The following is a 25,125-nucleotide window of genomic DNA, read 5'->3' on the forward strand; positions in this document are numbered from 1 at the left end:
CACCTTCTCACCAGCTTCTGCTCTTAGAGGTGCTGTGAATCTAGGCTGTTCCAATTGGTGTGCAGTGCTTCTTGATGGTGCTGTGCCTTGAGATTCCCTGTTGCCATGGGACATGGAATATCCATTCACATGCTCATTGGCTATCTGCTACACTCTTCATTTTTAAACCAGGCTGTTTCTTTTCTTATTGTTGATTTTAAGAGTTCTTCTCATATTTTGATAACAGGTCTCTATGAACTATATCTTTTGCAATTACTTCCACCCAGTCCATGGCCTGTATTCATATTTTATTGGCAATGTTTTCCAAAAGGCAGGTTAATTTTAATGAAATCCAACTCACCAGTTGTGTATTTTATTGGTCATTCTTGGGTGTTAAATCCAAAACATTATCACCACAACCAAAAGCCATCTAGAATTTTCTCCTATGTTATCTTCTAGGAGTTTCAAGTTCACATTTAGGTCTACATTGTCTTGATTTAATGTGCTTGAAGAGTGCAAAGTGTGTGTTTAGATTCTTTTCTATTTTTTATTTGTATGTGGAAGTCTAGATGTGCCCACACTATTTGGTGAAAAGATGAATCTCTTCTCCCCATTGCATTGCCTTTGCTTCCTTATCAAAGATCAATTGATCATATTTAAATGAGCCCCCCAAACTTTTTTTCTTCATATGTAGTTGGCTTCAGGCATAATGTTATAGTTATGAAAAATGGACTAATGTACCCAGTTAATGAGTGGTAGTGGTAGAAGAAACATCTGGATGCGTGTGATATTTTATTCTCCACAGAAGTATTGAGCTTTCCTTGAAATTCATTCACACACTATCCCCACTCATAACTTCTGCTTAATGTTAACAGTTACCAATCACATCTGCTCCACATAATGTAGAAAGCCTTCCCAGCTTTGCTCATCCCACCCCACCCCACCCCAAAGAAGGGTGAGTTCTGACCATGATTTGTTGGTGATTTTCTCATTCTCTTAGTTCCTTTAGGGAAGGATCTAGTTGATTTGCCCCAGAGGTCAGCACAAGGCTCCACCCAGAGATGATGATGAGGAGGTAGCAAGTACTACCTCCTGAACTACCTACAGGAACATATCACCCATGGAAGGTGTTCTCATGGTTCAAGGTGGGAGGGCTCTGAAAGGGCTGGTGCTTGGTGCTGAGTCATGCCTCAGGTGGTCTGCATGTATGACCTTCAAAGGGCTTCAGGGGTACCGTGGTCTCTTTCAAGGAAATCTCAAGCACACAGGCTCTTCCTGTACTACATTTATCTTGAGGAAATGGAGATGGAGCCTGTGAAGGCAGGCAACGGGGTACCTGAGTGGTGAGTGTGTTTGCATGGACATGGGGGAGAGTGCCCAAGAGCTTCTTAGACCTAAATACACTGAACTATAAAAGATGGCTGAGCAGGGAGAATAGTTAGAAGGGACAAAGTCAGTAGAAATTCAATGCTTTTTGATTTACTAACACTCCCTTTTTATTTAAATTAACATCCATTCTAAATCCCCTCTATGTTTCTACTAAATTAAATAAAACCCAATCTGGACTCTAATGTAGAAAGCACACCCTAAAGTAAGATCAGGAACACAGTTATCTGCCTCTGAAACCTTGTCTGCTTTCCAGCCTGATGGCTAAGCAAGAAGGCTTTTCAAAGCCATGGAGATGGTGAGTCAATGGAGATGTTAGAATTTTCAGTTTGATGGATGTTTTCTCCAACTTCTATCAGGAAGCAGTGAAATCATCACTGGCCCTAACCATCATATAGGAGACATTCCCACAATCCATGAGGAATTGGGGGGAAAGCAAGTTAGGTTCCTCCGGAAGGGCTTGAGCTGGGAGAGCCTCCAGGTGATGTGAGATCAGGCACAGGTGAGGGGGGCAGAGACAGGAGTTGTGAGTTGACAGGATAGCCCCCCAGCCCACCTCTCCAAAGCTAGCACTCTCTCCACAACCCTGATGGGCTTCCTGCTGGGGCAGCTCACAGTGAGACACCAGAACACAGTCTGCCTTTAAATATGGGAATTATTTCTAAAGTGCCTTTTTGGGCAGCTAGTGAGGTACAAAATAAACACAGGTCTATCTGCAAGGAAGCAGGAATTAGCATAATTGGTAGCTGCAGCATCACCCATGGACACAGAATGCCAGAGAACCTCCTTCCTTCTGCAACAGAATCAGGGCCGGGACCTGCATGGCATAATGAGTTACTTCCCCCCGCTAGTGTCCGGCAGACCCCCCTAGCTTCTGGCATGTGCATCCTCCAAGGCCTTCCAATTAAAACAGAAAATAGCTCAAAGACATAATGCAGCATGACAGTGGTTAAAAAAATTTCCCTTGTGCAGAATAAATTTTTTTAAAGTGTTTTTACTTTCCACTGTCAAAATTGTAACAAGTAATTTTTAGTCATCTATGAAAAAGGTTTGTTAACAATCTCCTCTATTTTGTCAATCAGGAGAAAAATGTAAGTACAAACAAAGGGGCACCTGGGAAACAAGAACTTAATATTTTCCTCTGGGGGAAGACCAGCCAGTGGGCCACACAGACCACATTTTTCAAGTCCGGGAAAGGTAGTCTTGGTGCCCAATATTAGAACAGAACATCACACTGGGTGACCATGAGAGTTTTCTGTGCAGTCGTAGCTTCTACCTCTTGGTGCTGGAGTAGCTAAAAATGAGATTATTTGTACATTCAAGACAAATACATACTCACCTCAGCAGAGGTGAGAGCAATGCTTAAAGCAGTTTTTATTGATCAAAAATCTGTGATAGCAAATGGTATATGGTCGGCAGACAGCACTGTAAACAATCAGTGAGCTGTTTCTCTCTCTCTCTCTCTCTCTCTCTCTCTCTCTCTCTCTCTCTCTCTCTGCCCTCAACCCCCACCTCCTTCCCAAACTCCATTTCTTAACGTACAGACTGGTAAATATTTTTTGGCTGCAAATTTCTGAGTTTGGAAGATTGTCATGAAGATGCTTTATTCACAACAAATTTTTTGCAAAAAAATCCAATTACTGTATCAAATTCCATCAAAATAAAGGAGGTTTTCTAAAAGTCTCTCTCAGCTCATTTTCACTGGAACAGTGCTCTGATCTCCCTGTTCATGTCCCACAGGCTGCTGCTGGGCTTCACCTTGCTGCACTTCACCAGCTTTCAGAATCACCAGGTGCCATCAGGTCACTGACCTCTCCTTGTGTTCTCCCTGAGTCAGCAAAGGCAGCCTGCCTCCGTCCATTCTTGCCTGCTTTAGGTATGGAAAGTAGATCAAATTTAAAAATAAACACAAGCAAGTTTCCCCAGTCCCAGGAAATGCTAGCTTTCCAGAGAAGGCCTGGTTGCAGCTCTGGAACAAAGGGCAGGCAAAGCCAATAGATGGTAATGTCACCTGTGTGTCCAAAAAAATGTACATAAGCCCAAGGTACTTTGGAAGGATATTCTAACAGGACAATGGAAAGGCTCTGACCCAGTAATTGTCTAGAGTTGGGGGTCTGTTTGTGTGTTTCCACAGGGAGAACAGCAGTTGATTTGGATTCCAGAGAGATTAACTATGGTCCTGACCCAGTGATTGCCTGGAGTCAGGGGTCTTATTTGTGTGTTTCCACAGGGAGAACAGCAGCCAATTTGGATTCCAGAAAGATTAACTAAAGTGATTTCTACAGACCAAAAAGAAGTGATTTGGCTCAAATCCATAACAGCTGATATCCAGAACTCCAGTTTGGCTACCCTTACATCTGCGACAGAACCAGGATGCTTTTTTCAATATCTATTTTATTATTGCCCTTTCCCATATCATGAAGTTCTATTTCTTTTTTTTGAGCTCATACAGACCTAGGTTAATGTTTTGCTGATCAGTTCTATTTTTTGGACTATAGAGTTTTTAAACATTGCAATGGAGATTTCACCTGTAAAAAGTTATAAGGCCTTTACTATTATGCTATGTGTTGTATTATATTATGTGTGCACACTTGTGTTTTGTGTCATATGTTTGAATGTACATATGTCCATATATCATATATGATGAGTGCTCATGAAAAAATGGATCCAATTTTTTTTTTTTAGATTTGCTAGTATTTTTAATTATGTCACTTTCTCCTTGGGATATTACTTCAATTTTATAAACATCGGCAAATTAAATGACCTATCCATTATAATTCCTAAATATAATTCTTAAATACAAATAAAACTTAACGTGCATAAAATATACTGCCATAAAATTGAAAAGAAAATTATTATTACTACATTAGGAATATCCTAAATTAACAAAGAATTTTCCAAAGAACATCGAATGAGGCAAAGTACATTAATGGTTTATAAATCTACAATATTTTTTACTTGCTTTCTTTGTACAGTTTAAAATACCATAGCACTGAATGAATAAGAAAGGGCCATTTTTAAAATGAAGAAATGGCAATACATGTCACTTAAGGATAAAAGAAAGATGGATTATTATTTTGATTTGCAAATAATATTCTTTTATTCAAATAGTCCTGTTTCCATTATACTTAGATGACAAGATTCTTTCCTGTTATGAAAAAAGAACATCTTCTTATCGATGGAAGGCTTCTAATCTCAATCTGGTTGGATCTTCTGGATGTCTCAAAGCAATTCCAGTACTCAGCAGCAACTCAATATAAGGTAGCCAAAAGGAATCACTGATTTTGACATATGGATCATGTGGAACATCAAGTAATCTATTTATAAGAATCTCTAGTATTTCATGCGGTGTTATCAGCTGTTTGGTTGATTCTTGAATGTTTTTCTTTTTCTTTTTAACATTCCCATCAGGCAGAGGAAAGTGGTCTTCTAGAAATTCACCCAAGGTACTCAAGAGTTTCTCCTTGAATGCTTTTATATTAAGCATTTTAGTTTTCAGCTCACTAAAGATTCTTGTTTCAGAAAATGTCACAAACTGATTTTTCAATTCATTGTAAAGTGCATTAAGAGATTCCATTATTTGTTGCTGTTCATCCAACTATTGTTGCTCCCTTTCTAAGTCTTCCTTTAAATTTTCATTCTTTGACTGAATAGTAGATAGTACCATTTCTTGAAGCAAAGAAGGGCATTTTTTCAGCATAAATTGCTGATCTTCTTCAAGGGTCTCAGGAATTTTCATTCTAGCAAGATGAGACAGTAAAAGAACTCTGGCCTTCAGGCTATATGGGCAGGTAAGTTGAGGCTCATTCTTCTTTAAATTAATGCTGCCAATCTCTCTGATCAGCTGAGGTATTAGAATATTATCTGTTGGTCTGCTTGTAGCATCTTTATTATACTGGGGATCAAATTCAGAAGCTCCAGCCAATCCACTGGCTTGATTTCCAAGGTTATTGCTCTTTACATATGCAAGAGGAGAGAAAAAAAAAGAAAAAAAGCTTTGAAATTTGTTATTATTCTGTTTTCCAAGGGAAAATTTATCAGACCTTGCACACATTCAGGGTTTCAGGCTTCACTAGTTTTGGGAGCTCAAATTATATAAACAGGATTCTGTCACCTGCTGGGGTCTTTTTCCCCTCCTAATTATACAAGTTCATTTCCCATAAAATATCTGGAAAATACTGACGTCTACAAAGAAGAGAGAAAATGGATACATCATTTTGATAGTCAGAAGAAACTGTGGTTAAAATTTTGGTGCATTTTTTTAGTCATTTGTTCTTAGCAAAAAAAAAATGCATTTAGCACTGTTGGGACCACTAACCTTCTAAGTTGGCCTGCAAGAACCTTACTCCTTGGAAGATAAGCTCATTTGCTTGTGAGTGAGATCTACAGATATGTTTACCTATATGACAAAGATAAAGGAATTTTTCAGGCATAATTAAAGTCTCTAATCAATTGACTTTGAGGCAATCAAATGTGAGGCATCCATGGTGTCCTGCCCTAATCAGGTAAGCCCTTACAAGGAGACTAAGGACTTTCCTGTGCTCAGAGGGTAGACATAGCAATGGACACTTCCTTGCTTGCCTTGAAGTAACAACTCAGCATGAGTTCTTCATCCACAAAAAGGGATTCCACCAACAGACATGAAATTGGAAGAGCTCCAGTCTTAAATGAGACTCCAGACCTGGCTGACACCTATTGTCTTTGAGACCTTGAGCAGAGAGCCCTGTTATCCTGTGCCTGTGTGAGAGAATGATCTTGTGTCACAGATGATCATTTGTGATGCAGCATAAAAATCTAATGCAGAGATATGCAGTGAAGGAATCACATTTGCAGTGACATGGGGCCCTCTTTTCATCTGGTTAATGGGTGACTAGCATTCCACTGCATGAGGTGCTGTTGTCTTTTAATCCCAGGGTCATAGTGTAAGTGCTAATGAGATTCAGACAGGTAAAGTAAAATTATAAAAAATGGACATAGTGGAATGAATGATGGGGGCACCCCAGAGACCTGGAAAGTGGTGGCCAGTCTGAAGGGAACAATATACCAGCTGCAACTGGATTTATGGTTTTACTAATTATGATGACTATTTATTTTTGATGAATTTTTATTATAATTACTATTATTGTTGTTTGATTCTGGAATAGAGAATTCCAGATATTCCCTGTTCTTTGAAAAGAAACCCTCATTCTGAAATTTTATATGTGAAATATTTTTGTAAGTATTGACACTGAAATTACAGTTTATTTACCTCACTGAGTGAGACCAGCAGAATTTAATGGCCCTTTTGTTTGGTTTTGTTTTTGTGGTGCTGGGGATTGGACCCAGGGCCTTGTGTATGCAAGGCACTCTACCAACTGAGCTACATCCCCAGCCAACTGTTGGCTTTTGATATTTACCTCACAGGTTTCTCATTTACAAGTTACAATGGAACCAATCCTGTGTTATTATGTTCAGTCTGCTCAGCATTTCATTATCTTAAACAGTGGATGAGTGAACATATTTGAACTAAAACATTGTTTGCAATTCATGATAAATTCTGCAGTGTACACATTAAGATGTGAGAAAGATGGGTCAAGGTTGAAATGCCAGTTTTAACATTCTTAACGCACAACACTGTGAATGTGGCCTTGCAAATGGCTCTGACATTTCCTGGCATCTAGCACAATTTTCTGTCTTCTCATAACTATTTCTATATTAGATAATATTATACATTAGCTGTACACCTACAGAAATACATGTTTAGACATTTTTGTCAATGTAGTTGATATCTTGTTGTGTACACTTGGCCCTCTGTATCCATGAATTCTACATCTGAGAATTCAGATGACCTTAGTTTACAAGTATTTCTAAAAACTCCATCTGTGCTGAGCATGTACAGACCTTCATTTCTCTCACTGTTCCCTGAACAACAGCCATTTACACAGTATTTGCATTGTATCAGGCAATGATCTAGAGATGATTTAAGGAACAGTAGGACACACACAGGTTCTAGGCAAATGTCACACTTCTTTGTATATGGGACTTGAGCACCCTTGATTTTGGTGTCTGCAGGTCCCTGAGGAGACAGAGGGAGGACTACACTGTACATGCAATTTTTACTGGTGAAGTTGAGACATTTTTGCTCAATATTGTGTATTGGTACTTGTTCCTTGATGAATCATCTTTTCATAATCTTTGTTATTTTTTTTCTTTTGATTCTTAAGGCTCTTTATATGTTAGGAATATCACATAGAGTCTCAGCTCTATATCTTTTGAAGATGTGGACATCTCAAATCTTGGAATAAAGTAATATCTCACCAAAGGGTATTATATGTCATAGGTGATGTTTTTAAATTGACATATTTCCAAATTTAAAGCTCAGTATTCTGGGCTCAAGTGCCTACTTGGCAACTGTCATCTTTCTGGGGTCAGTCTCATGCTTAGGTACATGCCCAAGTCTTGCCATTAGAACCGGGTGACATATCTGGTTTCAGTGATAAGAGGAACCCAGAATAGAAACATAGAAATGTGAAAAATTGGGGTAAAATGCTAAGAATGAGCCTTTCCCTCTACTTAGGATTTAGGCATGGGCTAAGAACACCTCACTTAATACCAGGAAAGGCCAGGTCATCTATAAAATCAGAAAAGTTTTAGTATCCATCAGACAGCTGAGGTTTTGAAGCCACCAAGTAAACTTATTCCCAAGAAAGAATGGGAACCTTCACAGAAAGACAGGAGAATGAGGTGCTGTCACCTGTGTCAGAATGTGGGATAAAGAGGTGGCTGTCCTGCAGGTGGCCAGGGGTAGACAGTAAAGATGTTCAGGAGCAGCCAAGGACTATGTGTGAGTGGGCAGGCCAGTCTGGAGAAGCTGCAGGCCCCAGACACAGAGGGGTCCAGATGCACATGGAAGTCCTTCACTGAACCTTGGACAGATGCTTGGGGGAAAGACTGAAGCCAGAACAGTTCTCACTAGGGTGGCCTGGCATACATATTGGGACCTGTGGTTTCTTGGGATGGGACACTATGCCCTCTCTGCTCCCCAGAAGTTCGTCCAATTAAACCAAAGCATGACATCATCAGGGGAGCAGAAATAAGCCCTCCACCCTCAGAACATGGACAGGCCCATTGCTCTTGAAGGAGGAGTAAAAGCACAACCTTCTGATATTTTTAAGAGAGAGGGGGCATCTCTTGGATTCCCAGGACACATGCAATGATTCTTTGCTGCTGGTTGGAGCACAGAATAAAAAATTTCCTCGGGAGATCTAGGAAATCACAGGGGTGAGACTCCACATAAAATGAGACAGAGTCTGGGCACCACCAGAAGAGAATGGAACTCTGTAGCTCCCTGCCTAGGTTCCCAGACCCTGCCTAGGGCTCAGGCTGAATTAGAACAACAGAGACACCCACATACCAGTAACCAGTTCATAATAAGTGACAACTTGTATACATAGATATTAAAAATGAAACAAACATATAACAGAATGATATCACTCCACCACAGCAAGAGGCTAATAATAAATGTGGCAATAATCATTCCATGGACAGAAAGAAGTCAAACACAAAATAATCCATGTTCTACAATTCCATTTATTTTAATTTTCTTGAAATGGAAGACTGATGCATTGTGTCAGAAAGAATAATACTAGCAGCTCGGGGCCAGGAGCTGCTGGAGAGACAGGCAGAGAGTGACAGGAGGTTTTGGGGAGATGAAAGTGTTGTATATTTTAATTGTGGTAGTTTCACCTGCATCTATGTCAAAGCTCATAGGGTCTAAGGCTTTGCATAGATGTAGTTGGAGTGTTTTTTTAAATACATAAATTATACCTTATTAGAATTGATCAAAACAATGAGGTTGCCTCTCCTGAAACTGGATGGAGTATAGCATCAAATGCTCAGGCAGATGGTTCTAGTGATATAGAAAACTGTATTTGTTTCCAACTCCATCTCTGTCATTTTATCCAAGGGTGCCGTGTGCACTCCACATCCGTGCTCTGCCTCTGTTTCCATGATTGCATGGTGGGAATTCAGGTAAGATCAAGGGCAAGCCATTGACCTAAAGGGCCAGTCTTTCTCCCCTTCATAGGTACCAGAGAGCAGCGTCAAGTGGGACATACAGCCCTGCTTAGCAGGACCGTTTGGTCCAGCAATAAGACCAAGATGACAGCGCAGATGACAACCAGGAAATGCCCTGCTTGTGTGTTCTGTGAAGAAGGCAAAACTGATGCAGTTTCAGGGACTACAGCCAGGGTGCCACTGCAGACAGGTGTTTAGGAAAGACAGCTATGAACATGAGTTTTGAACAGAGACCTGAATGACAGGAAGAAACCAGACATGCAAAGAGCATAAGTGGAGGTTCCCAGGCCAGGGAGAAAATTTCTGTAAGACCTAAGGCAGAAAAGAAGGAGATGCACTGTGGAAGGGGACAAGTTTTATGACAAACAAAGAGAAGAGGGAGGTTAGGCATGGAAGGCTGGTAGGGCCCAGGGACATGTGAGCACAGGGTACACTCAGTGATGCAGACAAGTTTTTCCTACCATCATGCCAAAATATGATGGCAAGCTGGTAGCCCTGACCAGAAGTCAAAACCATCAGAGGCCATCACCAGTGCATTGCCCTCCTGTATCCTTGGTGATATGGTTTGGATGCGAGGTGTCCCCCATGAGCTCACGTGCGAGAAAATGCAAGATGGTTCAAGGGGGAAATGACTTGGTTGTAAGAGTCTTAACCCAATCAGTGAATTAATCCCCTGATAGGAATTAATTGAGTGGCAACTGAAGTGGGGGGGGGTGTGGCTGGGGGAGGTGAGTATTAGGGTGTGGCTTTGGATATATATTTGTATCTGAAAAGTGGAGTCTCTCTCTCTACTTCCTGGTTACCATGATGTGTCTTCTTCCCTTTGCTACCCTCTCCTGCCATGATTTTCATCCTCACCTTGATCCTTAAGGAATGGAGCCAGCCTTCTCTGAACTAAGACCTCTGAAACTCTAAGCATCAGAAAACTAACTAAAACACTTGGCTCAGCTCTTGTCTCCCTGGGCCAAGGTGCTTCCTTTTTATTGAGTTGCTCTCCCCTGTGGAAGTGTGCAGTATCTGGGCCCTTCTGAAGATATTTACTGATGGCCATGGTCAAGGCCACTGTTTCCCACCAAGTATGCAGAAGGATGGGACATGGACCTGCATCCTGAGAAAACTCTGTTGTCTGGGTATTCTGAACTTTCACCAGAATTGCCCATCAAGCTCTGCAGACAACAGACTGAGACTCCCCTGGTCTTTAGCTCCTGGCTCTCCAACTACTCCCACAAAACAGCTCTAAAGGCTTCTGAACCACATGGTCAGGTTAGTCACCACAGCAAACCCATTTCTTGTATCAATTTCTGTGTTAGTTAAGCTTTGATTTCTTTGACCAAAATCCCTGACCAGAACAACTCAGAGGAGAAATTTTTAATCTTGCATTTTCTTTTAAAGAGGTTCAGTCCACAGTTGAGTGGCTGCATTGCTCCAGGTCCCAGGTGGATGGAGCATCATGGCAGAGGGTTGGGCAGAGGAAAACTGAAAAGTTCATGGCAGCCAGGAAAGAGAGAAAGGGAAAGAGAAGAGATACAATCTCCAGGGGCATGCCCCCAGTGACTCAATTTCTTTGGTCCCATGGTACCTGTCTACAGTTACAAACCAGTTAGTTCATTCAAATTATTAATCCCTCAAATGACTTTAATCCACTGATTAGTTTACAACTCTCAGAATTTAATTATTTTTTTTCTTGCATTAACACAGAAACTTTTATGGGACACCTTATATCCAAAACATGACAATGCTTATTTAAACAGTGACTGTAGTTTAAATATGAGCCAGAACACTGGATGCTGTTTTTCAAGGACTTTTACATTCATCGCCTAGAGTTTTTGTTTGCTTAGCATTTATTCTACCTTCTCCTCACTTTTTCTTTGAGGAAACCTCTATTTTATTATCTGTAGTTTTGGGGTTCACATTGATGTCAATCCACACCATCATATTGACCTTGATAACCAAGTATCCTTTTCCTGATGGGTATGTGACCAAACACAAGCCATTGAAAGCTATCCCAGGATTTTGCTTGGAACCACTGAAAAATAGTGTTTCTTTTGAGTGTGCGCACTGTGAGGTCTGAGCAGATATTACCCACATGCTGCATGGTATGACTGGAGAAGCTGGGTGAACAAATTTCCCATGACATATGGAAAGTCCACCTATAAATTTATAAATCCAACACAGAAACAAGGACTTATATGGACTTAGATTGGATGCCTACAGCAAGTTATACCTGAAACCAATATTTGAATTTTTCCCTTTAGGATCCAATAAATTCCATTTCTTTCAGAGACTAAGTTGAGTTTAAGACACTTGCAACTCTTCTTCCTTTCTTCGGTTAGCAAGCACCAAGTTCTCCAATGGAAGTTGGTCCCAGATTCTTCAGCTGTACCATGCAGCTTCTGGTAACTCTCTGGATGTTAGGAGGAGGCAGCTACCAGCTTTTGGGTTGAGCCATAATCAAGACAGTGTCCCTCAAATTGCTATAATCTCATGGTTTGCTGCCAGCCTGTTTCTTTGCTTTGCTTGGCCTGCCTGCCCCCCTCCTCACTGCCTTGCTCCCTCCCTTCTTTTTAGGTATGACAATTTCCTTGCCAGCATACCCCCATGTTTCTTTAGTGAAAGGACTCATGGAAATAGGACATTTTGCAGGACATTGCATGTAAGGTGACCTTGCTCAAGGACCAGGGTGGATCCATGTTTAGGGTGTTCCCCCTTTAGAATAGGGCGGTTTAGCATAATAGGAGATTAGAGTGTTCCCCCTTTAGAATAGGGCGGTTTAGCATAATAGGAGATTAGGGTGTTCCCCCTTTAGAATAGGGCGTATCCTGCTGCTGAGTTCCTCTTGAGTTCTTAGGGTCAGACAGTATATTTCGGAAGACAGAAGCCCAGGAGTAGTGGATTTGGGCAGAGTGTGGATTTGGGCAGAGAACGTGGATTTCCCCAGAGCTTGTTTGTAGAAGGCTGGTGTGAGATCGGGAATAAAGAATTGCTGTTTGAATCTACAAGCTGTGTGGTGGCTCGTGATTTGTGCCCAGCCAGAGACTGCGTCACTTCCCCTTTCTCTCTGTTCTCCCACCTCCATCTCTCTCTTGTTTCATCTCTCCTTTCTTGTCTCTCAATCCCTCTCTTACTCTTTCTTGTCCTTTCAAAATCTGTGAAAGAGAAGATGGGAGGTTTGATTCTTAATGTGTTAAGTTCTCATTACAATGTTTTGCTTTTCCTTTTCCATCAACAAATATAAAAAAATACAAAATTAGATATCCCCAAGAATTCTCCAGAAAGGAGGTGTTTTCTGGTGAATCTGAGGCCCTGGTTCTCCAGGGGAGCCCCAGTCCTAGCACCTGAAAAATCTCAGATGCAAAACCTTATTTAGCTGATGAGTGATGGTCCTTCTCATCTACTCTCCTTAAGCGCCTGCCCTTTCTCTCAGGGGACATTGATCTCTGCCACTTTTCTGAAGCTTCTTCTTCATAGGGGATCATCTGACAGTGTTGGAATAAGTGGATCATTTAAATTTATCTTCAAGTACTTTGGCCAGCCTTTGGTCACCTAGAAGTACTTAGGGGTCCAGCTGATGTTTTTATGTACTTTAAAAATGTCTTTTGATTCTCTAAGTGGTAAAGTCTTCCTCTAGAATCTCTTTGAAGTTTTTTTTTATTTTATTCTATTTTTTTTACATTTTCCTATTGGATTTCAGATGGTATTTTGAATTCTGCTGAAGTTTTTAAATTTCATTTTCTTATTGTACATTTTCTGATGGCATAGATGTGGGCTCAATTTGAAAATTTTAATTTGATCTCACATTGCTTTGATGATGTGTTTCTCTTCAGATGTTTTCTTTTGCATCTTCTTTCCTTCTTCTTATGGGGTATTTACAGAAGTGGGCAGCTTAGCAGCAGCAATCAGTGGATACAAAATGCCTTACATCATTGGTTAGGTGTCTCTACATTGCAACTTGCTCTGTACCTATTTTCCAGTCACCACCCCACCCTCTGGAAGGACAGTGTGACACATGCTATTTTCTGCTTGTTTCCATCAGAGGATTAAATAAACTCACCTTTATCATTTGGGACTTGGACTGTGCCTTTGTGGAGACACCAAGGATGGTTTTACTGTTCATTCATGTCCTTTTCTCTTTCCTTCCACTCTTCAGCTTCTCAGGAGAGCAGAATATTGTCAGACGGTCCCTGGTTATGAGCATTTTCATCCATATTATACATTAGCTTTGCTAAGTTGCTCTTTCTTCTTCTGAAGAGGAATTTAACCATTTTTGCTCAAGCACTTGATGTCTGAGGGCTTTGAACTTGTCTTCTGGTTTTGACATTCATCTTTAAAGGTGAGCCTATACCATGTTCCAAAAGAAAGCTCAGGCCCCTCTTTCTGATTGTTCTTTGAGATGGCCTCTTCTAGCCTCACATAAAGAGAGGGGCCTAGCTAGATGTTAATTCCTGCTGCTGAACTTACAGCATAGAACACATTCAAAGAGCTGGCTTCTGTGGAAGGTGGCCTGTGATGCCTGTGGACTTTGGGAATCAGGCTGAGCTTGTCATGAGTTTGATCATTTTCTTTCACTCAAGTAGAAAATCTTAGGCCAGTGCTCTTCCTGGCCTCTGCTGGGTGGACAATGTACTGACCAAGTCATTGCTTGCCTTCCTCCCCCAGGACACAACAGTGGCATGGGCATTTGCTGCTGTCTTCAGGAAAGGTCACCAAAGACCTGCTCAGTTTCTCAAGACAGGTTGGAAGGGGTGAGATTGGAGGTCAGCATTTAGGGGCCCTGCAGCTTGACTTCTGGATGCTGGTTGTTTGCTGGGGCCTCCACAGGTCATAGCTAACCTAGCAGAGGGTTCTGCCTGGGACCAAAGAAGAACTTGACAGCCAGGGATGGCTGTCACTGGAGGTGGAGGAACCCTAGCCAGAAGAACAAGGTCTTCCTGGTCTTCTGTGGTCAAGGTACATGTAGATGGTGGGGACATACAGCATGTAGACATGAATGGATGAGGACACTGAAGTCAGGGGTGGCCTATCCAGGAGTCCAGCTGACCCAGTTTCCCCCTGGGAAGTTGAGAGGAGCCAAGCCATTTCTTCCCTGCTGCCCGTCCTCAGCTCTCACCTGTGCCAAGCCCAGGTGGGTGCTCTCCAACAGGGGGCACATGCCCACAGCAGGGGAACTTTGTTCTCCTCTCCTGGCCCACATTCTCATTCCTAAAGCCCTGAGGCCCTCCTCTGCCTGCAAAGGCTGTGTAAGTAACTGTTCCTCCCCCAAGAGCTTCCCCTGGATTTATTAGGGAGGAAGGGCAGGAGAGAAGTCTGGTCACAGTCAAGAATTTTTACCAAGGGTGTTTATTGTTTGTTTGTATTTTTGTTGATGACTGTTTTCCCACTCAACCTACATTCATGTACCCCATGATCTACACCCAGGCACCCAATATCCTGATCGAGATGGTGAACACTTCTGGAAATGCATCCCCTAGCAAGGCACTCATGTGCTGGGTGTGGGCCTGTGACTTCACCTCTGGCTTTGGTGGCTCAGCCCACTGAACCCTCTTGGGACAACAGTAGAACCAGCTCTAGGGCCACAGAGGTGTGGATACAAATTGGTTAAAACTGAATGAATTCCAGGTCTCTTGAAGAAATTATTAGAAAAAGGTTTTATATTTTGACTTTATAGATGGGAAGGTAGAGATGATAAAGGCCTGGGCCATGGTGGGAGCTAGATTTGCCAAGGGCAGAGACACAGATGATGTCAATGACTCACTTGGGCCCCTGAATTGCAGATATATATATTTTTGCATCCAATTATATTGAGCTGAGTTTGGATGAATCTGGTTTGTGTGGGTTCTCTGGTACCTGCAAGTGGCAGAACTGTTGGAATGAAGGTTCTAAAAGAGGCCACCATCCTTGAGAGCATTAGAAGACAGTAGACCTTCAAGGAGATGAGCCTGCATCTCTGGGGAGCCTGTGGATACGGAGAAGCCATGGTCATCTCTGACATAAAACAGGGTCCAGTGGAGTGTGCATAGTCTTTTCCTGGACAGGGCAGCCTGAGGCAGAGGTGAGGAGGGCCACGAATCTGTTAAATATGGAGACACAGTCAGGAATGCAGATACAGCAGCTGGAGTTTTCTGCAGCAGAACTCCACAAGCATGTGTATAACATGGCACAGGCAACAAGCTCCTCCCAGGATCATCTGGAACCTGGGATTCTTTTCTATCTCCCAGATACTGGGCTCCTGGACAATTATCCCAGCCATCACTTACCAAATTCAAGAGAGCCATAGGTACTTAGCATCAACCTTGAGGGAAGTGTAAGGGCTGCACATGGTCATATATGGTCTTACTACTTGCTTTTTCAAGATTGTGTGGCATTGTACATGGGCATGCACACAATGTAGCTTATAGAAATTCATCTGATGAATTGTGAAGGATCCAGCTTTGATAGATGGAGAGAAGCATCTTTCATTGACAAAAAATCAACAACAACAACAAAAACAAAAACAGACATCAATTTCAGACAGCCACCTCCTCAGTGTCCACATATGAGGCTGTCCTGGTGGACAGGGTGAGGGCATAATCATTATTCTTGCTGAAGCAGCTTTCCAGATAAGCCATAAATACTGTCTTTGGCTGTCTTCATATTGGAGAAACTGAACAATCTAATTTCAGGAACTCAGGAGGAGGAGACAGTCACTGGTATCATGCCAGATGTCCACGCCTGTGATTCCCCACATTAGGTCAAGCGGAAGGGAAAGGCTGTGCTGGCTAAAAAGGACAGACATGGCTGACCCTCCTTCCCAGGAGCATTGCTGCCATTGGGTGTGTCCTCTCCACACTCTACAGGTGTGATCATGGCTTGCAGGTGAACAGAATCTGAGCCCTCTGAAAAAAAGCCAGGTACCCTGACTCCAGGCTGCCCATCTGGAAGGAATATGAATCTGATGCTGAGCCTTGCCTCATGGCCAAATGGTTCTGAAGTCACTCAGACAACTTCCCGCCATGTTTGCACCTTTTATTCTAGAGAAGTAACTACTAGAAGAAACCTTTAGGTAAGCTATATTTAGTAGAGTTTATTTGAGCAAGGGTGGTCAGGCTGCTAGTGCTCTCTCTCATTCTGACCAGCAGCTCCTAGAACACACCAGCTCCTGCTGTTGCAATTGGGTGAGATGCCAGTGTTTGAAGAGTAAAGCTCTAGGGAAGCTTCAGCTGGTTGTCCTGCCAAGTCAGGTTGCAGTTTTTTCTTTAAATACTTGAGTGTGAAAGCATCCTCAGGCCAAATTTAGTTTAATACACAGAAAACAGAGTCCTAAAACTGAGTCAGTTCTCTGCCTTACATCATGCCCTGACCTGTCACAATGGTGGTGAGGCTGCAGTCATTTATTAATGACTCCATAGAGATTTTGCAGACCAAAGCAAGCATCACAGGGGGCCCACACCAGAGTCGTGCAGCTGATGAGGTCAAACTCAGACCCTTTTTAGAGAAATTAGGGTTTTTTTTTGTTTGTTTCTTCTTGGTGCTGGGACTGAACCCAGGACCTTGCACATGATAGGCAAGTGCTCAGTCACAGAGGCACATCCCTAGCTCCCTTTATACTATAATAATATTGTTTATATATATATATAACATTTACAAATGTACTTCACAAAATAATGTAAAAACCACACTACATTATAACACACACATCCATAGTACCCATGCTCACAAATATGGCACAGAATAGCAAGTGTTGTGAGGTAAGCTTCTGGTCTCCAGCTGGAGTTTCCTCCTTCTGGCCAAGGGTGCCCTCACCTGTTTTATTATCATTATCATTTCTTTTTCTGCTCTTCCATCACTGGTGCAGAGCTCCCTGGTAATTACTAACCTGTCTGTCATATTTTTCTCTCCATACAAATGCCAACCTCATCCAATTGCTTTGATGTTCGATTTTAATTTAGATGCGAACTACTCCCACAGTATCCATGATCTAAATGAAACCTGGGCAGGCTGTAACTAGAGAGGGCTGGGGTTTTCCATCTGATTAGAATGTCATTGTCTTTCCTCCTACAGACAGCACATGGAGCCCCATGGACACTGACATTTCCATCTCTTCCTCCTTGTTGCCTGTGAAGACACCTGTAAATCACATAGGATTCCTCACATTTCTTTGTGTTTGTTTTATATTTAAATATCTGTGAGCAACAGTGCCCAAACAAAGCCAATGCATTTAAAGACATACTTAGAGAAATAAATAGATATGCATATGTGTTTATGCATATCTATAATTGTGTGTGTGTGTGTGTGTGTCTGTGTATGTGTTTAAATTTCAAGACAACCTACTCTTTCATAAGGGACTTGGTGACTGGAACTTTCTCAGTTCTGTAGAAATCTAGGTGGGTAGTGCTGGGCTTGCCATTGATGCTTGCCGCAGTCCGGCTGCAGCAGAATATCTGTGGGGGGGGTGACGAATGACTTGTGTATGTTGAAGCAGCTGGAATAGGAGCCATTTATTGTAGAATAAGAGTGGTATTTAAACATTTTACATAGCTTATCTAATTAGCATAAAATAGATACAGCAGTCAACCAATAAGGATTCTCCACACTTAATGGCTCGCTTTTGTTACTTTACAAACCACTCCCTCTGGCATTTGGCCAGGTACCATCCAGACTTGTTTACAGACTTTAACATTTCTTTGGCAAAATAACAGGTGCCAATCTGACTTGTTTACAGACCTTAACAGATGCTGACAGGAAACAGGTATTAAATTTAATTGAAAAGGATTTGGAACAGGCTTGCTCAAGCAGAAATTAACACTTTTTCCTTTTTTTTGTGTGAGTCAAGTGGGTAGTTCTTCTTGGAGTATTCATTGTAGCCAAGAACTTGTCTCAGGGCAGAATTTTTTATGCAGGCCAACACTGCCAAGGGGCTCTCCAAGGCCCCTACCCTGAGACCCCTGGCCACTGGGGAGAGACCCTTCCCTTTTAAAGCTCAGAGTTTTTAGTTTATGTATGATGGATTTAATGACTGTAATTGAGATCTGGGCTCAGAAAAAATGTCAAGGGACCCAAAGGCAATACCCCAGAAGCTAAGGTGGGTCACAGGCCAGGATTCCATATATTGACTAGGAAAACAATTTTCAAATACTAATATACATTTTAAAAAATTGCCAAATGTGTAAAAAGGGGGCTCTTCTGACACTGCCTGAGATTCCTATTGGGTGGGTGTGGTGGGCACATAATGATTATCCAGGTGGTTCTAAATTCTGTAACCTGCAAGTGCATTATATTGTATGGCAGGTGACTTCTAGATGCCAATGAAGATCTCGAGATGGAGTTATTGTATCAAGGGTCTGGATAGGCCCAAGGCACCACAGGATCCTTGGAGGGGTAGGAGGCTTGCCTCACTTGTAGGACACTTGACATCAGGGGTGGAAGGTAGCAGCCACACAGGAGCCAAGCAACAGCTTTTCAGGGCTGCAGTGGACTCATCCATTGCTGAAAGGAAGAACACTGTGTTTGGTTCTCAGACCAGTAGGGCCAGTGATGCACAGTGCTCAGAGCGGGCCTTGCTCTCCACACATGCCCAGGGAATGCGCTTGTTAAAATCCACATGTGCATTAAAACAGTGCTCTCTGGCAGGGCCTGAGGCCTGGCCACCTGTGGGTGCTTCTCACTGAGACCAATGGCCCAGAATCACCTGGATTACACATGGGATGTCCACCAAACACAGGGATGAGTCACAAACCACAGGAATACTTCATTCTAATGGAAATTCAAGATTTGAGGAGAAAAATGATCTCCTGGGCTGAAAATCAAGTTGAGAGCCAACAAGTGTTAACCTCTTTTTCAGAGTCCTTGGGAGAGGGTGGTTAGCAGTGCCATGTGACATAGATGATTTCTGTCTTAGGGGCTTGTTTCAAGTGAATTCCCTTGAGACACAGGTGCCCAAGATTCCTTTAGGTTCTGAGTTGTTCTTTTGTTTCTGGCCCTTGCATCTGAGAGGTTCTGAGACATGGCACAGGGTTCTATCAACACCTCAGTGATGGCAGTTTTCAGGGCAGCATCAAAGCCAGATTTGACAAAGAGGGTGGGCAGAAGCCTTTGAGCCCTGGCTCCTCCTGAAGAGTTCCTGCCTCCCCAGTGGTTTTCTGACCCCTCCTGGGGCATGCACTGGGGGAAACCCTCAACAGCTAATGACAGACAGAAAAGACATTCAGGGGCTGTCCTCCAGCCCCACATGGCTTCCAAGCCAGATGCTTTAAGAAAACACTAAAGGGAGCTGGATATTGGAGCTGGGGAAGACTTGCAAGGATTGCACAGCTGGCATTCCCATGCAACCCACAAATCTCCAGGAAAGGGTTCCCCATGTTCAGCCTCCAGGAGATTTGCATTCAAAGGAAAAAAATCAAAAATTATAAGTGAGAGCATTTGGGCACCACTTTGAACTGTAAAATAAGGGTGTGAGTCAGCAGAGACTCTGTTTCCTCCATGGAGCTGAATCAGCTCTCACTCAGATAGAAAGCCCTTCTGAAAGGAGGAAGTATGAGGAAAAAACACGTGGAATGGACTCCATGAGAACATCTGGGGAATAAAGTCAGAATGCACTCAGGGGGTGCCCTGCCATCTCCTATGTGCTGCAACTTTACTAGCTCAGTACTTGCCACCCCATGATTGCTGAAACAAAGCCTCACCACGTCCTGCCAAAATTAAAACACCCTGTTGGTCCAGGCTGTGAGACTTGTATACACAGTAGCATTAACTCTGACCTTTGGCTTCTCTCTCTGCACTTCCCCAGCCCTTGAGTTCCCAGATGGGGCTGCCAGGGAGGTGGGAAGGAATGACAGGTCAGGGTGTGGTCACTGCCCTCCACTCAGGTTGGCTTCCATTCCTGGCTGAGTTTTCTTCCTTTGCCTATGGGCCCTGCCTGGTTTCCAGCTCCCATTTCTCCCATTTCTCCAGCAAGCTGGAAAATTGACTAATGAGACCTGCTCAGACCAATGAGTTTACCTTGGGATCTGACTTGGGACTAGGAGGAAACAAAGGCCTGTGTGTAGGGAGGTCCCAAGACTCTGTGAGTGCAGAGGGCTGGATGTTTGCAACCCTGGGTTTCCATGTTGAAGGCCCCACCCCAGGGATGGGGACTTTGTGGAGGTGCCAGAACCACAGAAGTGGGATGGGTACCCTTCTGAAAGGGTCCTCAGAGAACTCTCTCACCTTCTTCCTACAGTGTGGGGACTCAGAAGAGGGCCCTCATCAGACCCCAACCATGCTGGCATGTGACCTCAGACCTTCAGCCTCCAGGACTGTGAGAGATAAACTAATGTCTTTTGTTTTTTAAGACACATAGTCTACCAAACTTTGTCCTGGCCACCCAAATGACTATGATAGTGAGTTTCCTGAATATTCGGGGCTTATGTCCAAATCTAATTTAATAATATTGCCACCGTGCCCTAGCTTGAGACTATATATTTTCTTCATAGAATCACATGAATTCTGAATCTTCATTTACTGGTTTATGTGAAGAGAATAATGATAGTAAAACATGCCTTTGTATTTCAGTCTCAAGTAGGCTCCCTTTCTAGCCAATGGATGTTGGATGGGACCAGGGTGTTTCACAATTCTATTAAAGTCTTTTCACACATGTTTTCATGCAAGTCATGAGTGTGGGGATGAGCTGGCAGGTTTCTTTCTTTGTTTCTGAGAAAATAGACTCACTGGCTGTGAGTGAGAGTCTGGAGAACAGGAAGGGTGTCCTGGAATCCTTTCTGTGGAGACCAGATGTCACAACCCACTATGTCAGCTGGCACACTTGGATTCATTGAGGCTCCACCTATATCGGGGCCTGCTATGATGGCTTCTGAAGGGCAGTGGAGATGATCTATAAACCCAGGAAACTTGGATAAAGCCTGCCCACCCACCTCATCTCCCAGCTTCCTGTACTCCCTGCTCACTCCTGTGTGTCTCCTGCCACTCATCCCTTCTCTCTAGAGAAAATGTGGGTGGCATTTTAAAGCATAAGTCTTATCCTAATAGGTCCCCACCAAGCTGCTCATCACCAGTCCCTGCATGATGGCATGAACTCACTCAGGAAGTGTGCAGGTCTCAGAGGGGCCTGGCCGCCTGCCCTGGTGGCAGAGCTGATGGGGTCCTCTATGAGCCGGGTCCAAAATGCCCATAGTGTATAGAAGATAAGGCAACTTTGTGTCCCTGTGACCAGGTGTGAGCAGACTCAGGGCAACCAGGTAGCTTACTTTTCAACAGGGACACTTTCATGGTGTCCCTGTTGAATTGATAGGTCAAGACTGCCCTGGGCAGATGGGCATATGACCAACCTTCCCACACAGGACATAGCACCAGCCTGAGCCTTTGTGAGGACAGTACAGAGGAGCCCCTGAAGCACAACAGGATCCCAACAGTAAAAGTCTATCAGTGGTGGCTGACAGATGCAAGGAAATGGACAGGGCTTCAGAAGGGGGGCAGAAGTGAAATAAACTTCTTCAGATCTGTGCAGGTCTTGTTAACTTTAATGTGGTAGCTTTTGGAGATTTTTGGTGATAAAAACATGAGCCCTTGGCCTTTATGTGTAGGTCTGGGGGGATGGAGAAAGGGAGAAGAGAGGGGGAGGGAAAGAGGAAGATAGGGAGAGGGAGAGAGGGAGAAAGGGAGAGAGGGAGAAAGGGAGAGAGGGAGAGAGAGAGAGAGAGAGAGAGAGAGAGAGAGAGAGAGAGAGAGAGAGAGAGAGAGAGAGAGAGAGAGACTTCAACCCTACATCTATTCTGGTGTTAAACCTGCCTGGCATTTCATGTTACAATCTCCTGCTAGTATTTCATTAGAGATGTTCTTCTAGGTGTTCCTTGTCACTTACGTAAATAGCTCAAATGCAGCCTGCATAAAATGCATAATTTTGAAAGAGGCTCAGTGTCGAGCCTTGCAGCTGGCTGTGTTCGCTGTGGAATGATGTGAGCTCAAGGCTTACCTACAGGAATTGCCGGGACTTGCTGTCCAATAAAATACCTAAGCAGTCTTCTAAATTAACCTCGTGGACAAATCCCCTAGAGCCTCAGATGTTTCTTAATGGAGGAAATGAGGTTATTGGATGGGAGGAATTCCCTGGGTTAGCTGGCAGCTCAGAGGATCTGGAGGCCCATCTCTTGCACCAAAGCAGGTACCAGGTGGGTATTTGAAGATGAAGAGGGCTGGGATCTGACTTGGAGATGGTCTACAGCAGATGGATTAATGAGGATCTTAGTTGAGATCTGTGTGGCTGATTCAATGCCTCTTACTAGAAGGGCACTATTGATTGCTGACCTTTCATTTTTCCTGTGTGATAACAATGTCACATGGCTAAGCATTGTGTATGGATATAAATTGTGTGTAATATATTTCCTGCAAAGACTTTGTGACCTCAGATGACAACTGTTATAAATTTTAGCCTGTTTTTATTCACTATTATTCACTATTTCTCTTTCAGTTTAGAGTAAAACTTAAAGTAAATCAAAGCTCTCATCTAGCAGTCATTTAATTTCTTCACAGACACAAATCCCAAGCATTTCAATTGGAAAGGTAAGTCTCACTCAAGCACCTTTGCTCATTAGCTTATTCTTTCATTGTGGTGAGACAACTTCACCCCTGATCTACCCATCTAACACACCTTAAGGGCACCACACATATCACTAACTGCAGTCATAGTGTCAAACTTGTCTCCAGCTTGCTCATCTTGTGTAACTAAAACTTTACACCTGCTGGACAGCAACTGTCTGTCCACCCCACCCCAGCCCTGTTGATTTGGGAATGGCACAAAGCCTCTCCACCCTCATTTCCCAGCCACACAGTGGGAGCACTGCAGGCTGTCCCTGTCAGGTGGTGACTGACATCTGTTTCTGGCAGGCCAGAGGAGATATTTTCCCTCCCAAACTGAAGTGGAGGCCACTGGCACCATTGGTTACACCTTACTTATCTAGGAACCTGACCACTTGAGATGCCCCATGTGAGAGGACAGTATTTGCCCCTCTGTGATTGGCTTATCAGCATAGTGACCTCTAGATACATTTGTGGTGTTGCCTATGGAGGGATTTCTTTCTTTCTTAGGTTGAATAACATTCAGTTGTATATATTATAATTTTTTTCAGGGTGGAAAATGTCATTATCATAAGAGACAATCTTTTCTTCAACATGTTTTCATTTTTAATTGACCCAAAATAATTGTATATACTGTGGGGCTCATGAACCTATACCATATGCCCAGTTTATAATGGTCAGATCAGGGTTTTCAGCATATCCATCTGCTCAAAATGTATCATTTCTTTCTGTTGGCAAGCTTTGACCTCTCCCTCTCTTTTCCTCTACCCTCCAGTACTGGCCTCCTCATTGTCCCTTGCAGAGCATGATACCACTTCTCAGCCTTGGCAAGAAGGCCATACATCTTTCTGCATTTACTTAGAAAGTTCTGTTGGCAGTCTTTACTCAATAATTCCAAATATCTGTAGAAATCCTGCTCTATCTGATATTTTATCTATTTAACTTCCTCATGTTCAAGGCCTAAAAACCTAGGATACAGGAAAGACTTGGAAAGATGGAATAGCAGAGTTCACAGAGGGGCTTCTGCCCACTCCTTCCTCTCCTGGGAACAGCTAGGGGAGCTTCCTTCTCAAATCTGCACAATGTTTGAAGGTGTCAGTCATTGTGGATCCAGAGAACCAAGACAGCAAACTCCCAACTGAAATATCAAATGCTTTACTTAGTCAAAGAATAAGATAGAACATTCCAGAAGATGTGGCATCTGGGGTCATTTTAGTCTCCCTTTCCCATACTGGATGAAAATGTTAGTTTTCATAGATTGAGGGAGGGAATGGGGCCATCAGAGAGAGCATGAGCTTTTATTTTGGGGAGTGCTCCAAGCTCTGTCCAGATGGGGACCACCTACCATTAGATGGAGGAAAACCTGGAACTTACTTGGCACCTGACAGCAATTTTCCATTCCAGGAGCACCATGGATCAACTGCATCTGCCCTCATCTGTGTGTCCTCCTGCCACCCAGGAGGACTGGTAATCACAGAGTGCCACACAGACCTCAGTAATTCTCAAATACAGAGGGCTCTGCATCCCAGGGAGTACTTGTAAATGTGTGGGGACACTTCTAGTTGTCACAACAAATAGAAGGTGTCCTGACTTTCAGTTTCTGGGAACCAAGGGATGCTGGAGAGCCTGGGAGAGGTTGGGCATTTCCATAAAGTAGAGATCCTTCCCTCCATCACATCAGGTGTGCCCAGGGTAAGCCCATAGACCTGAGCCTCTCTGTGTCCCAGGTTGATCCCACCAACATCTGACAGTCACTTGCAGATCATGCACTCATCATGGCCCCACATGTGAAGACTTTTTTTTTTGTTTTGCCATGGAGAACAAAGGCTTGCTCAGGGCATTTGAGTGACCAATCAAGGCTGCACAATGGCATGATTCTATGTCTTTCAGGCTCAGCCTTTTCCTGTCACTCATTTTACTTCCATAATTCAGAGCTTACTTTCTTCAGTGGCCAATTCTGTGCTTTTCACCAAATGCACTTAATTAGCGTGCTGCCTTGGGTATGGAACTTAAATTAGATTAACACAATGATAAGTTAAATTTTGCTCATTTTTCTTTGGCTAGTTGTGATGCAGGTGACTGAGAATGTCTCTTCTTGTCCCCTGCAAGGGATCTGCGGGGCTTCTCCTGTCTCATGCTGTACCATGTGGGATCCAATAG

General features: G+C 43.1%; 1 pseudogene; it reads right to left on the bottom strand.

Annotated features, from left to right (window-relative positions):
• Nucleotides 1-4,537: 4,537 nt before the first annotated feature.
• On the bottom strand, nucleotides 4,538-5,104 carry LOC143386392 (centromere protein K pseudogene; annotated as a pseudogene).
• Nucleotides 5,105-25,125: the final 20,021 nt, after the last annotated feature.

The sequence above is a fragment of the Callospermophilus lateralis genome, unplaced genomic scaffold (assembly GCF_048772815.1).
Source record: "Callospermophilus lateralis isolate mCalLat2 unplaced genomic scaffold, mCalLat2.hap1 Scaffold_323, whole genome shotgun sequence".
Classification (NCBI taxonomy): domain Eukaryota; kingdom Metazoa; phylum Chordata; class Mammalia; order Rodentia; family Sciuridae; genus Callospermophilus; species Callospermophilus lateralis.